This window comes from Anolis sagrei, chromosome Y (genome assembly GCF_037176765.1).
Source record: "Anolis sagrei isolate rAnoSag1 chromosome Y, rAnoSag1.mat, whole genome shotgun sequence".
Taxonomy (NCBI): Eukaryota; Metazoa; Chordata; class Lepidosauria; order Squamata; family Dactyloidae; genus Anolis; species Anolis sagrei.
In genome coordinates this window covers 35,647,753-35,663,003 of record NC_090035.1, presented here as the reverse complement: position 1 = coordinate 35,663,003, position 15,251 = coordinate 35,647,753, and positions in this window count along the sequence as shown.

The window sequence follows — 15,251 nt, the reverse complement described above, 5'->3', positions numbered from 1 at the left end:
ATTCCCTCAGGAGGTCGTAAAAGTGCAAAAGATCATTCTTCGCATGAGGCTCTGCTATATCCATTCCTATGTCTAAAGGTAGCTCTCACAACAATCAATCCGGGCACTCCCACTCGCTTCCCTCACATTCACTTCCAACACAACCAGCCACTCCCAGGCACTCCAAAGATCCCCACACTCCTCTCTCTCCCACAATACACTCTACCAGCCACACTAGCCTGCGCTCGCACACACTAAACTAACCACACCCAGTAGTCATACACACTTCCTATATCACACTCTCCACCCACTCCCACAAAACACTCGGACAGTTAGACTAAACCGACTCACTCTCTCACTAGACTAAACACACCCAACAAACATCCACTCAATTCCTATGAATCACTTTATCACAACCCTAGTCTAAACACACTCAGCTACCATCCGCACCTTCCTATGTAGTATTTCTATGTCACGGCCAGACTCATGCGCTCTCCTGGGCCTCTTCCCTAACCCACCCCAGCAATCCAGTCCTCTAGTATCAAAGCCTATAAATCACTATGACCTCCTAACATACACTCAGCAATTAAAACCACACAAACAACATACAACATATAGCCAACTAACCTAAAACTAAAACCAAAATACACTAGCCAAAAAGAGAAAGTGGGAAAATAGAGTAAGAATAAAAATAATAAAACAAACAAAATAAAACGATGAAAGAGTCAGATGGCGATAGAGGTTCCTTCCCAGTGAAGACACTCAAGCGCTCAAACAACAGCTTCTTGAAGTTCTTCGGCCCCCTCTCGGTGCAGGAGGGTCGACAAGGGCCACAGCTGGCTGGAGCAGTCTTCGCCCCTCCGGGTGACAAGGGAGGGGCGGCGGCAGCGTAGCAGTGTTCTCTCTGGGCCCCTTCTTAGGTGGAACGGAGGGGCCACGGCTCACTCGCCTCCCGATGGAAGGGGGCGGCGGAACGTGGCGCAGAGCTCTTCCCACGGCCCCTTCCAGATGGACGGAGGGGCCGGATCGCAAGCAGCCGGCTCTCTTTCACCCCTCCCGGATGGCAAGGGAGGGGCAGAGGCAGTGCAGCCCGGCGCTCTTCCACGGCCCCTTCTTGATGTTACAGAGGGGCCGGATGCGCCACGGCTGGCAAGCTCTTCTTCTTCACCCCCTCCAGATGGTAAGGGAGGGGGCGGTGGCTGCGCGGCCGAGATCTAGTAGGCCCTTTCGCTCTCCACCCGGCTGGGGAGGCTTCCGACGGCACGCAAGAGATCCGCCACAGCTGATCGGGGCTTCTCTCTCACCTCCTCCGGTATGGCAGGGGGGTGGGGGCACACCGCGATGCGGCCTAGCAGGCCTCAGGCCTGGATGGAATTAGGGCCCGTGGCAAGCAAATGAGTCCTCACACCAGCCTCCCTCAGCGGGAGGCCCCGTGGCTTTACCGGTTGGAAGCAGGCTGCGATGGGATGGCAGTGGGCGACGGAGGCAGCCGCGGAGGAATGGCGGCGTTGCGCGACCGGCCGCGGTGGAATGGCGGCGGCGCGCAGCTATTTCGGCCTTCAAAGGCCCTCTTCCTACTCGTTGCCCCCCGGATCACTTAGGGGGGAAGTCTTCCCCAAAAGTAAAGGGTAAAGGGCGGCCGCGAGAGGGGGGGGGAGTCGGGTAGATTAAACTCGCCCCTGGAGCTGGCAGTGCTGTGTGTCTTCACAGCGCCATCTTGGAAAAAAAAAATCTAGGGTCTCTAACAGAATCTAGGGTCCCAATCTAGGGTCTCTAACAGAATTATGTGAGATTCTCAGCTCAAGAATGTACAATTTCTCTCTATATAATCCAGATACCAAAGGAAAATTTATGGCAGGCTAATTTTTTCCCTTCTTGAAAGGCTAGTACTATACTTTTTAATAACAAAATAGACTTTTGTACTCAGCCAATACTGATATATATATTTTAGCAGTATTTGGAAAATGTGTTCATGTCTAATGCCAAACTATATCGATTAAACATACTGTATATATTCGAATATAAACTGACATGGATATAAGCCGAGGCACCTAATTTTACCACAAAAAAACTGGAAAAACTCGAGTATTAACTGAGGGTGGAAAAGGAACCCGTACTGCTAAATTTCAAAATAAAAATAGATACCAATATAATTACATTAATTAAGGCATCAGTAGTTTAAATATTTTTGAATATTTACAGTATTTCAAAGAAAAACAATAAATTAGTTCTGTAAGTGGAAAAGTAGGGTTAACAAAAACAGTATGGTATCAAAATGATAATAATAATAATAATAATAATAATAATAATATAAAATCTTCATTTGTATCCCACCCTATCTCCCATGGGGACTCAGGTCGGCTTCCAACATAGTCACAGGCAAACATTCAATGCCTATATAAACAATGCAGAGCTAGATGTATATCTATAATTATATATACTAATTTTACATATGCATTTCCCCCTGAAATGTTTGTGAATCCTCTCTCTATATATGTGTATTTCCCTCCTGCGATATTTACAAGCCCTATATATGTTTATATCTATGTTTATATCTATCTAGACATCTCTCTCTGTATGTGTGTGTGTGTGTGTGTGTGCTTTCCCCCTGTAATATTTGCAAGCCCTATATATCTATATTCATATCTATCTATAAATATCGCAAATGGCCTATAAATGTCATAAATAAATAAATAAATCTAGACATGTCTATATATATTTGTGTGTGCATTTCCCCCCGTAATATTTTCAGGCCCTATATATCTATCTCGACATCTCTTTATATATAGATAATTATATCTATTAGGATTTGCAAAGACTTGCAAACATCTGAGGGGAAATTCATATATACTGTAAAATTTGTTTATATATACATATACATACACATACATACATATATATGTGTGTGTGTGTGTGTGTGTGTGTCTCCGGTCCAGTGTACCTATCCGAACGTATCTCCTTCTATGTCCCACCTCGGTGCTTAAGATATTCTGGGGAGGCCCTGTTCTCGGCTCCGCCTTTGTCTCAAACACGTTTGGCAGGGACGAGGGACAGGGCCTTCTTGGTGGTAGGCCCCAGTCTGTGGAATTTGCTTGCTGGGGAAATTAGGTCATCGTCATCCCTCCTCACCTTTAGAAAGAAGGTAGAAATGTGGTTGTGGGACCAGGCCTTCAGGCAATTAGGTTAAAGGACAATTGATAATGTTTGACTATGGCTTGGAAGTGGATTTGGGTAAGTTAAGCGGAGTAATCATTAGTATATGGCTAGATAAATAACCATCAGACTGGCAATAGCTAAATGGATCATAAGTATACTGTTTAATCTTTATTTATTAATGTTCATGTTCTTAATTGTTATATTTGCTATTTTGTATTTTGTATTTTTGTATTTTATGATGCGGCATTGAATTATTGCCAATTGGAAACCGCCCTGAGTCCCCCTAGAGGTTGAGAAGGGCGGGGTAAAAATGTTTGAAATAAATAAATAAATAACACACACATACACACACACACACACACACACACAGAGAGAGATGTTCAGATATATAGTTGCTTCTATATGTTTATCAATATCTATACCTATATACGATTTGCAGAGACTTGCAAACACCTGAGGGGAAAATTCATATTTAAAAATAATGTATACATATAGTTATACAGGTACATGGAATACATATAGATATACAGGTACATGGAAATCTCGAGATAGCTATATGTATATAGAATTTGCAAAGACCTGAAACCATATGAGGGGAAAACTTCCAAGGGAACAAAAATGCACATATAAAGTTAATACATTTAGATACACACAAAAAAGCCAGGAAATTGGATGGGACAAGGAGAGAGAAATATATCCTATATTGTAAGTTATGGTCTCCAAGCTATGCTGCCCGGCCTTGACCCCATTATAAGCCAAGGGAAGCTTTTTCAACTCAAAAAAAAAAGGGCTGGAAAAACTCGGCTTATCTTCAAGTATATACGGTATACCTGAGATGCTGAATAATATCACATATCCCATGAGATTGACTATAATCCATGAAAGCTTGGATTACTGCAAATGCATTATAGTAACATTTAACTTGACTTTGTTGTTTTTTGCTGGTAAGCGAATACTGTTATTTATATTTACTGTTTTATTTACATTATTTAGAAAGCACCAAACAATTAAAATATGTTCTATAACCTAAGTTGTAGCTAAAGTGTGAAGTCCTGGCTCTGCCTTCTCCTCCCCTCTGTTTTGGTTTCCTCTGTTTATAGTCCTTCCCAATAGTGAGGACACCTTCCTTGTATTAGTTTTTGGGTGGAGCTTAAACTCCCCCCAGAGGCCAGTCTTAGTTGGTCTATTCAATTTCCCTGCATAGAGCTCTTGCTGTACTCCTCCTTTTTTCTGCAGCAGAGCTACAGAGATTGTCTGGTATCCTAGGCCCAAGCAATCAAAACAGGCATTCTTAGCACCTGCATTTAGCAGTTTAACAACAGTCCAAAGGACAACAGAAGTTTTTGGCTAGCCTAAGTGTACAGAAGTCAATTATAAATTGTATGATTTTAACTCTATTTGTGTTTAGATTGGCTGCACTAATGCTGGAGCGGCCTAACTGAGAGGAGTGTGTTGCCATGGAGACGATGTAGGCTAGAGAGAGAAGTGGGAGGAGCTTAGAGGGGAGAGTTTGAAAAACGACAGTTAATGTTCAGTTAGGGTTTAGGTTTAGAGGAGTGAGCAGTCATGAGTTAAGATTTGAGGGTGAGGAAAGATTAGGAGGTTATAGCTGAAAGAGAGTGAATTGTGAAGCAAAGTTTCGAGGCTTTGGAAAGCCAGATTAAGCTACTGGAAGTTTCTTAGGCTAGAGAGGCTGATAAGGGAAACATAACCAATATTCCGTTAGTCTAAAGAAAAGCTAAAGAATAAGCTTATTAAGTATCTGATCAGGGGAGGATCAGATAAGGGAGACATCCCTGTATTGAAACTTTGTTTCGTAATAAGTGCTTCACCTCAGGAAGATACTGTATAACCTGAAAGAGTATAACATTCAACTAACCAAGCATTATTCTGAGTTCTATAAGAAAAGTTACAACTTGCAACTACACGCTTTGTGCTCAATAAACTTGTTAACTTTTGTTTGAAGACTGCCTCATCTCCATCAATTCTGCGTCCAGTGTGCTATTTCTCACAATATTATAACTTACCTCACGTGGTGGCAGAAACGCAGGAGAAAGTGACCAAATAGATCTATATTCTTATCTCCAGTCACGCTACAATACATACAGTATAATTACTACTAAGTTATTACTATCTTAATAAAGGAAGAGGTGCGATTAAACAGCCTCCCTTCTAACTTGATGATAAATTTGGTTCCTTTCAAATTGGTAGCAACAATAATCATCCCTAGGCTCCCCTGCTCCTCCTAAGCTTCACAGGAGAGAAGATCAAGACAGTTTGTAAGCAACAATTTATAATCACTTTACACCAGAGGCAAAATACTTTCAAAGATTCCAGAAAGATGACTGCAACCAGCAAATTCTCCTTTTGTAATGTATTGTTTTAAGTTACCTTATGATAGTCCTGGGTGGAGTTAACCCTTTATTCATCTTGTTTCAGTAAACTCATTTGGTTATCTTTTCACCTTGCCTAAAGTGTCTATATCTGCTAAGAGCCCTAATCTTAACAGAAGGTATCAGAAGGTAAAGCCAGACAATATAGTTTTCCCAAAGGCTCGGGCGTGTCATCACATAAAGTCTGTTCGACTGATAGCCATTGTCAGTGCTATTCAAAGTGGTGGTCCGTGGATCAATGCTGGTTTGTGGATTGTTTGCTACTGGTCCTTGAGACATTCTTAGTAAAACAATTATAGTCAACTAGCTGTACCCACCACATGTTGTTGTGGCCAACCTTCCCTCCCTCTTTCTCGCCTTCATTCCCTCCTTCCTTCACTCCCTCTTAACTTTTTTTTCTTGTTTCTTTCCTTCTTCCATCGCTACCTCTTTCTTTCCTTCCCCCCATTTATTTTCCTTCCTCTTTCTCTCCTTTCTTCCTTCTCTGCCTTTCCTTCCCTCCTTAGCTCTTTGCTTCCATCCTTCCTTCCTTCTTCTTTCCTTCTCTCCCTCTTTCTTATGCTTCTTTCCCTCCTTCCTTCGCTCCCTCTTTCTTTCCTTTCCTTTTTTCTGTCCTTCTCTCCTTCCTTCCTTCTCTACCTCTTTCTTTCCTTCCTCCTTTTTCTTTTCCTTCCTTTCTCTCCTTTCTTGCTTCTCTACTTCTTTCATTCCTTCCTTTGCTCCTTGCTTCCTGGCTTCCTTCTCTCTTTCCATCTTTCTTACCCTCGCTCTTTCTCTCCTTCCTCTTTCTTTCTTTCTTTCTTTCTTTCCTTCCTTTTTTCTTTCTTTTCTTCTTTCCCTCTCTTTTTTCTGTATTGTCATTTAGCTTTCCACCATTTAGCTTTTAGGGGGTTTCAAGTACTTTCCACTGGTTTTTCTTTTTTTTGGGGGGGGGGGATGGCGGTTATGAGTGATGGTCACTTGTTGGTCTGTTAGGGGTGTAGTGTCCAAATTTTGTGTCAATTTGTCCTGTGTTTTTTGAGTTATGTTAATCCCACAAACGAACATTACATTTTTATTTATATGGATAGACACAGACAAGTTTTTGGCATATTGAGGAGGAAAGCACTGGCATATTTAGCAAACTCACAAATTCCAGTAAGTATCCAATCCAGCTTTAATCATACTGGAAGCAGAGCGACTAAAATTGACTTAGGTGAGTCCTGGATCACTTAAGTCATACTGTTCTGTCGACGCTGGACCTGAAATGAAGTGCCTTTAAGAGAGGATGCATGGCTTGGATCCAGTGGGAAGCCAGGGCCCCCGAAAATAAGCCTTTAGAGAAATTTCCCTTATTAAAGTCTTTATGAGGCTTGAGCTTAAATATAACAGTCTTTTATTGATGAACACACAGGAATTGTAATATTTTCTTAACAGTCTCTTGGCTCTTGCAACCTTATTCACAGGGAACAGGCACTATCTTCAAAAATCTTGTTCAAAGGAAAATTCCCCTTTCTAGCTCCTCCCAGACTGCTGTGAACCTAAACCCGACTGGTTTGAATCCACTACCGGCTGAACTGTGTCTCAGAACCGAGTAGACATACCAGCAGGCCTGTAGTCACCTAGCTGCTTTGATGGTTAGAGCTGTTATTCCCTCCGGAATTCCTCAGGGCTGTAAGGCTGTTTCCCCGGAAAGTCTTAAGGGATGAAGCCTTTGCACAGGAGGACATCTGTATGCATCCTCTGCATTGACTTCCTTTGCTGGCCCCTTCCCTCCAAAAAACCCAGAGAGGGGCGGGACCAGGGATCCTAACTATAATAGGTGGCTTGCCCTATGATTGCAAACTATAACAGGAAGCCACCCTGCTGCAAAATCCCAAGCCTGGAATTGCAAACCAACATTTAATTTAAAGCAAATAAATTTGGAGCTCCTGGAACAGCTGTTCCAGAACACTCCTGGCCTAGATTTCTCAATGATGAGAAATCTACACTATAACAAATGCCAAATCTAATTTGGCAATAAACAATTACCCATGCCCTATGATTGCAAACTATAACAGGAAGCCACCCTGCTGCAAAATCCCAAGCCTGGAATTGCAAACCAACATTTAATTTAAAGCAAATAAATTTGGAGCTCCTGGAACAGCTGTTCCAGAACACTCCTGGCCTAGATTTCTCAATGATGAGAAATCTACACTATAACAAATGCCAAATCTAATTTGGCAATAAACAATTACCCATTCAATAATAACACAACATCACAAATTGGTCTGTGTAACACAGAAACATTGCCATTTTGGCACACTCTTAGTTCTACCTTCCTTACCAATCCATCCGGACTTGGCAAGGTCTCTGCAACTTTGGCCAAAGGCCACTTGAAACGAGGTAAGGATTTGTCTTTAAGCAAAACAACAACCCCAACTTGGAGGTTGGGCTTAGAGTCTTTCTACTTCCTACAACTCTGAAGTTGAGCCAGGTACTCTGCCTTCCAGCATCTCCAAAACTGGTTGGCAAGAGTTTGAGTTTGTTTCCAGAGTGCTCTGTAAGACCCTTCGGGAACAGGGTACATAATTTTCTGCCAATCAGAAGTCTTTTGAGTCAAAATGGACGCAGGAGTGAGAAGCTGTGGAGTATCAGAGTCCGTGGTGATGGGCACCAATGGGCGGCTATTTACAATGGCTGACACCTCCGCCATCAAAGTGATTAAAACATCATGAGTCAAATTCTTACACTCTAAAAACATAGCATTTAAAATCTTTCTACACAAACCAATCATACGTTCCCACCCACCCCCCACCCCCCGTGAGACGCATGCAGGATATTAAATAATCATGTAACCTTTTCTGTACTCAAATACCTGTTGACACTGGGATCCTATCTGGGGGCACTTTTAACCTAGGGAAGGTGACGTTCAATGGGACAATTTTGGCCTTGGCCATAACAAAACCCAAAGCGCAAGAACTGGAGTCCTTTTCTCTGGCATAAGCCACAGCTGAAATAGCTTTCTCCAAGGCATTGCAAAAGACATGGAGTTCGTTGTGCAAGCTCTGTGAAGGGCTCCTGGCCATGAATTGGTGTGGGATACTCAGCTGGTGTAAATCTTGAGCCTGGGTGGCCCAAGTCGTCCAAGAGCTTTTAATGGACTGAGGAACTTCTTGATCCCAGTCCATTTTACTTTGAATGACCTCTCGAAAGAGGAGCTTGGCTGTTATCATGACAGGGTGGCCATTCCCAATGGGTCGAAAACACCATTAACTGCTGATAACATCTGTCTCTTGGTGTTCGCCAGTGAACCGTGTAGCCCTAACTGACAAGAGGTCCAGATGGGTGTGCCAAAGCAAGCCTAAGCTGGACTGGGCGCTTGCATCCTGGAACAACTCCAATACGTTGTCTTGTATCAGATCTTCAGTCAGGAAGGCTTTTAAAATGTCGATGCTGTTAGAGTTGATCTTGTGCAGCCGTATGTTGGCCTTTTTCAACAGGGATTGGACATTCTTCACTGTATTAACTGCAGACTGTATGGTGGCAAACGACACAAGCAAGTCATCTACATAAAAATTCTGATTAATAACGGGAGACTTGAAGGTCAAAGAAATGTCCAAACCTTTCCGCAGTCTGTCGCAGGCAATAGTTGGCCACCGCCGGAGATGGTGTGTTTCCAAACACATGGACCCGCACCTGGAAGGCCTTTACATCCGCTAGAGCAGGCCCCAAACTAAGGCCTGCGGGCCACACCTGGCCCCCCGGGGGCATTTATCCGGCCCGCGATGTGCACTGGCTCGCCACACCCCCTTGGTCTTCTCCCGGTGTTGTGCATGCCCAGGGGACGGTGGAGCGAGCGTGCTTCCTCTGCACCGGCCCTCTTCCCCCCACACGCTTGTCAATGTCCCCTGGGTGGGCACTTCCTACACTGATGCCAGGAGCACGCATCCAAGGCCAGTGTAGGGAATGTGCTCCCTGCACCGCTCCTTTTCCCCACACACTTGCAAACACTGGGAGAAAGATGCTCCCTGGCATTGGCAAGTGCTCGTGGGAAGAGGGCCAGTGCAGAGAGTGTGCTCCCTCCACTGGCCCCTGGGCATGCACTCCCTGCACCATCCCCCTCCCAGCATTGGCAAATGCGCGGGGCAAGAGAGCGGGGGGGGGGGGGGAGAGCCAACACAAGTGTTAGCACACGGGAGAAGAGGTGGCCACCGGGGGTGCTCCCTGCCTCGAGGGGCAGCCCGGTGGCTCAGATGCCATGGCAACAGTGCACCTCTCCTGGGGGCTGTGCCAGCACTCCTCTCCAAAGAGGCTTCCCCCAGCAGCTGTGCCTCAAGGCAGTGGGAGAGAGCCCTGTGGTTTTGATGACAGAGCTGAAGCAATATGTTGTTGTTGTTCATTCGTTCAGTCGTCTCCGACTCTTCGTGACCTCATGGACCAGCCCACGCCAGAGCTCCCTGTCGGCCGTTACCACCCCCAGCTCCCTCAAGGTCAGTCCAGTCACTTCAAGGATGCCATCCATCCATCTTGCCCTTGGTCGGCCCCTCTTCCTTTTGCCTTCCACTTTCCCCCGCATAATTGTCTTCTCTAGGCTTTCCTGTCTCCTCATGATGTGGCCAAAGTACTTCAACTTTGTCTCTAGTATCTTTCCCTCCAGTGAGCAGTCGGGCTTTATTTCCTGGAGGATGGACTGGTTGGATCTTCTCGCAGTCCAAGGCACTCTCAGCACTTTCCTCCAACACCACAGCTCAAAAGCATCGATCTTCCTTCGCTCAGCCTTCCCTAAGGTCCAGCTCTCACATCCGTAGGTGACTACAGGGAATACCATGGCTTTGACTAGGCGGATCTTTGTTGTCAGGCTGATGTCTCTACTCTTTATTATTTTATCGAGACTGGACATTGCTCTCCTCCCAAGAAGTAAGCGTCTTCTGATTTCCTGGCCACAGTCTGCATCTGCAGTAATCTTTGCCCCTAGAAATACAATATAAGGTACTGCAAATCCCATAATCTGTTGAAGATCTTACCTCAAAGTAATGGGACTTCTGTATGCCAAGTTTGGTTCAGATCCATTTTTGGAGGAGCTCAGAATGCTCTTTGATGGCTGGTGAACTATAAATCCTCAGAACTGCAATTCCCAAATGTCAGGATCTCTTTTCCCCAAACCCCTCCTGCTTTAAAGAATAGCAATGATATTTAGTTCTATTGTAATGTTTCATATATTTGTAGATTTAAAATTGTATTGAAATGTAAACTGCTTTGCCCCCTTCCACACAGCTGTATAAAATCCACTTAACTGGCTTATATGGCAGTGTGTACTCTGACAATGCAGTTGAAAGCAGATATTGTGGATTATCTGCCTTGATATTCTGGGCTATGTGGCTGTTTGGAAGGGCCCTTTCAGACAGGCCCTATATCCCACGATCTGATCCTAGGTTTTCTGTTTATCCCAGATTATCTGGCAGTGCAGACTCATATAATTCAGTTTAAAACAGAAAACCTGGGATCAGATCCTGGGATATAGGGCCTGTCTGGAAGGGCCCACAATCTCCTTGTGGAGACAAAAAGTGGTGTATAAATAAACGTAATGATAAAATTGTAGAACAGAAATCTTTTCCTGGTTTGAAAGTGTTATTTTCTTTTTAATTTTGTGGCCCTTATTTTGAAAGTAGTAGTTCTTATCCAGAAACTTTGTGTGCCTGCCACAAACAATGATGACGAGAGGTTATGGGAGTTTGATCAATAGGCTGATCAGTTAAACATATTCATGTGTTCCCTGTTATAGTAAGCCTGTTACCCATGCTACGACATACTTGAAGTCAAAAATTTCATTTATTTGTAATTAGAAATAAATGTTTCACAATATATTAAATAAATGTTTCACAATATTCCCATGTAAACTATAGTCCGGCCCCCCAACAGTCTGAGGGACAGTGAACTGGCCCCCTGTTCAAAAAGTTTGAGGACCCCTGCGCTAGAGCCTGGGTGTCTTTAAATCATAAAAACTTTAAAAACTTTCTATGTTCCGGTGTGACCAAGAACGCATATAACATTTTGAAGATGTCAGCGATGACAGAATACTTGGATTCCCTGAACCTAAGTATGATTCCGATGAGGCTGTTCAGAAGATCTGGTCCTTTCAGGAGCATATCATTCAGCGAAATGACATTGACATTTAGCACTGGCGTCAAACACAATGCGCACCTTTTCCGGCTTTTGCAGGTGTGTAACCTTATGGAAGGGAAGGAACCAAGACTCTTCCTTGTCTGAACCAAGATTAGATGGCTCAGCATACTTTGCTGTAAACATGTCGTCCATAAACTGAACGATTTGCTGTTTAGTCTTGGGATCACGCTGCATCTTACTTCTCAAAGACTGCAGTCTCTTCTCAGCTACCTGTCTGTTGGGAGGTAGGGTAGGCCGGTCTGCTTTGAAGGGCAAAGGGGCGATCCAATTTCCTTCCTCGCTGAGAGTGACCTCGGAGTTCATGATTTCCAGGAACGCTTGCTCATCTTGGGAGAGCGCTGTGTTCTCATCATCCCGGGACACGTCAAAGATGGAAGAGAACTCAGATGAAACTCCTTGGCAGCAAACAGAAATGTGGCTGAGGCAACTTTGCATGAGGGTGCCTCTGCCACAGCTGAGGGCATTTGGCTGATCTGGGCACAGGGAAGACGGAGGATGCATTCTGTCAGCACATACAGGCCCCTGTATGGTCCATCCTAAAGGAGTCTTCTGTGCCAGAGATGCGCCAGGAGGACCTCTCTTCTCAGCTCGAATGCTCATCAAGCTGGGGCAGTTGGATCCAATGAGCAGGACTATGTCGATGCCCGGCTCAAAGGGTGGAATGAGGTCTTGTAATCCTTTCAGGTGAGGATGCTCTTGCATCATCTCTCTGGTAGCAATCTGTTCCTTATTGCGTGGGATGGATGCACACTCAATAAGGTCAGGTAACTCAAAACGAATGTCTTTGCTACATGGCAAAATGATAAATTCAGATGCAACGCAGCCCTGCCTTCACTGTTTGCCTGTACAAGTGGAAATACAATAGTCAATAGTCTTTGCCTGCCCCTTAAAGATTTTGAAGAAGTCAGGGGTGGCCAGGGAACCGTCGCTTTGGTTGTCGAGGGCCACGTACATTTTCTTCTTCATCCAAGGCTTGCTGGCAGGAAAAACCTCTGCCAAACAAATGGGGTGACAAATCCTGGTCTTCTTTGGGCTGCCGCACAACTGGGTGCAGGCTACAGAAGGTGCCTCAGTGCCCGATGAAGGTCCAGCTGAGTCTTTAGAATAGGCTTCTGGGGAGCGTGGACTGGTGGCTCCACTCTTGACCTTGGAGGGCACGAAATTCTTGTCATGCATAGCCGAGCAAGGCTTTTCGGATTGGCACACCTCGCACTTCACCTTTTCTTTGCATGACTTTAACTGGTGGGGAGTTGCACCACAGCACCTGAAGCAGATCTTGGACTTCTTGAGGATCTCGACTTTGTCTGCATGAGGTTTCTTGGCAAACTCTCTGCAGTCGGCCAAACTGTGGATTTTGCATGCAGTGGGCACAAGACATCCTTGGGGTCAGCTGGAGATGAGTTGGTCTCCGTGGACTTGACAGCGATGTTTCTCTTGGTGCCACTGTCTTTTGTAGGTTTCTTAGGGTCTTTGATGGGCCTATTCAACCTTGGAGTCCCATAAAGAGTTGGAAATCCCGTCTGTGGGTCGTTGAGTTGCATGGCGGCATTAGTAACAAAGTCCACAAGATGGGTGAATGGTGGGTAGACCTGATGGTTGGCCTGAAGACTTCTTTACCCCACTCTTCTTGTAAGGAGAATGGCAGCTCCTGGGTGATGGCAGTTTGGGACAGGTGTTGGTCCAGGCAGGCAAACCCTGGAAGCTGAGGATTTCCCTTGGCAGACTGAAGCTCAATCAATAAGTCTGACAAGTCCCAACACTGTCTAAAGTCCTTAGGTTTGAGCACTGGGAACTTATGAAGTCTGTCCATCACTGAGGCTTCAATTTGGGTGCTGGACCTGTAGCGTTGATCAAGCCTCATCCATGCAGTGTCCAATGCTCTGTCTGGTTGGTCGATGAGAGCTGAAAAAATCCGCCTCACCTGCTGAGCTGATATTGGACCAAGCTAAGCAATCAAAAGAGTCAATTGTTCCTCCGAGGTCAGTCTTAAACTCTGTATGGCTCGCTGAAAAGTCTTTTTCCAAAGTAGGAAATCTTCTGGCCGGTCAGAGAATTTTTCCACACTTTTGTCCCTCAAATCCTTCTTCAGGTTCCAGAACAAAGACTCAAGCTGTGACTGAGGAGTTTGCAGAAACGGAAGGGGTGTTTGGTCAGGGGTAAAGGTGAAGTTCTTCTGAAATCTAGAAGGTCTATTCCAGGGGACTCCTGCAGCCTCAGGAATGGGCGAAACCCTGATTTCTGGGCTGGGTTTTGGTGCCTCAGTAGGTGGTTGTGGGCTCCTGGCCCTGAATTGCTCGGCCTGCCTGTGTGGCACGATGTTGCTGTCTGCATGCACCAGCTTGCTGTCTTGGAAACCAATCTGGGCTGGCAGAAGAGGCATTGTTGGAGGTGTTGGCAAAAGGTTGGCAATCTCTTGAGACAGCTCTCCTTGCAGCGTCTTCGCCAGGATGTTGGCACGGACCCCTTTTTTGAGCTGCCTCCTGTTGGGTGCGGGTCAACTTTAACTTTGATTCTAATTTGGCCAGGGCAGAACATAATTCAGCTTGTTCGACCTGGAGCTCAATTTGAACCCGCTCGAAGTAAACACCTAGATCTGCAACTGCTGCCTCAGCTTCAGCCTCCACTATTTTTTCCTGCAGCTCCATCTGCTTGGCTTCTTTGTTGTAAAGGGCCGCCTTCGATGAGGAGCTGCTCCTGCTGACGGAACATCCTGATGCGGAGCCATGTCTGCTGCTATGCTTCCTGCTGGTGTGGCTGTGCTTGCTTTGGCCAGAAGCACCTCCCTGACTGCTCTGCGCACTTAAAGCCTTTGGGGAATGCTTAAGGAGCTCAGGGACCACACTACTAGTGGGCGAAGCTTGACCTTCTTTGTCCCTTCTGGGGGAGGAACCAAAGTTGGCTGCATGAAACAAATGAGCATAGCTAACTTCCCTACGCCTAACACTGTTCAAAAACTGAATTGTCCTAGAATCTGTATCCTGGCTGTTTATTTTACTAAGGACCTGGGCGATGTCATCAACCAGGCCCCTCCACTTATTAACCAAAACCTTAAGATCTGCTTTGATGTCTTGTGACTGCTTTATATCCCCAGAACTCTGTAGCTGGCTATCCAGGCCAATAATAGAAAGCCAGATGTTTTCAGCCTTATCTGTGAGCTGAATTTCTTTCTCCAAAAGTAAATCTAATGCCTTTTGCGTGGGGTGCAAAGAACTGTGGGATCTTAGGTCATAAGGCCTGCTCTCAGATTTTGGTGAGCTTGAGGTATGAGCCATGATAACAAATTGCCCAAACAGTATAGCAATACAGGTAAAATAGAGCAATCAGTATATCACTAACCAACAGTCAATAGAACACACAATATGAAAATGCAATCATAAGCACAAAGAGCAGGCGATATAGCATGCAGTAATAAAGCAGTCAGTGAATCAATGCAAATATTCAAGCAATATAACAATGCAATTTCAATAGGATGCAGCAAACAGCATATAAATGCAATTGCAACAACAAATAGAGCAGGCAAATATCAAGGCAGTTGTTAGCACACTCAAAAATTACTTTAAGGCAGAATAGACACAGCAG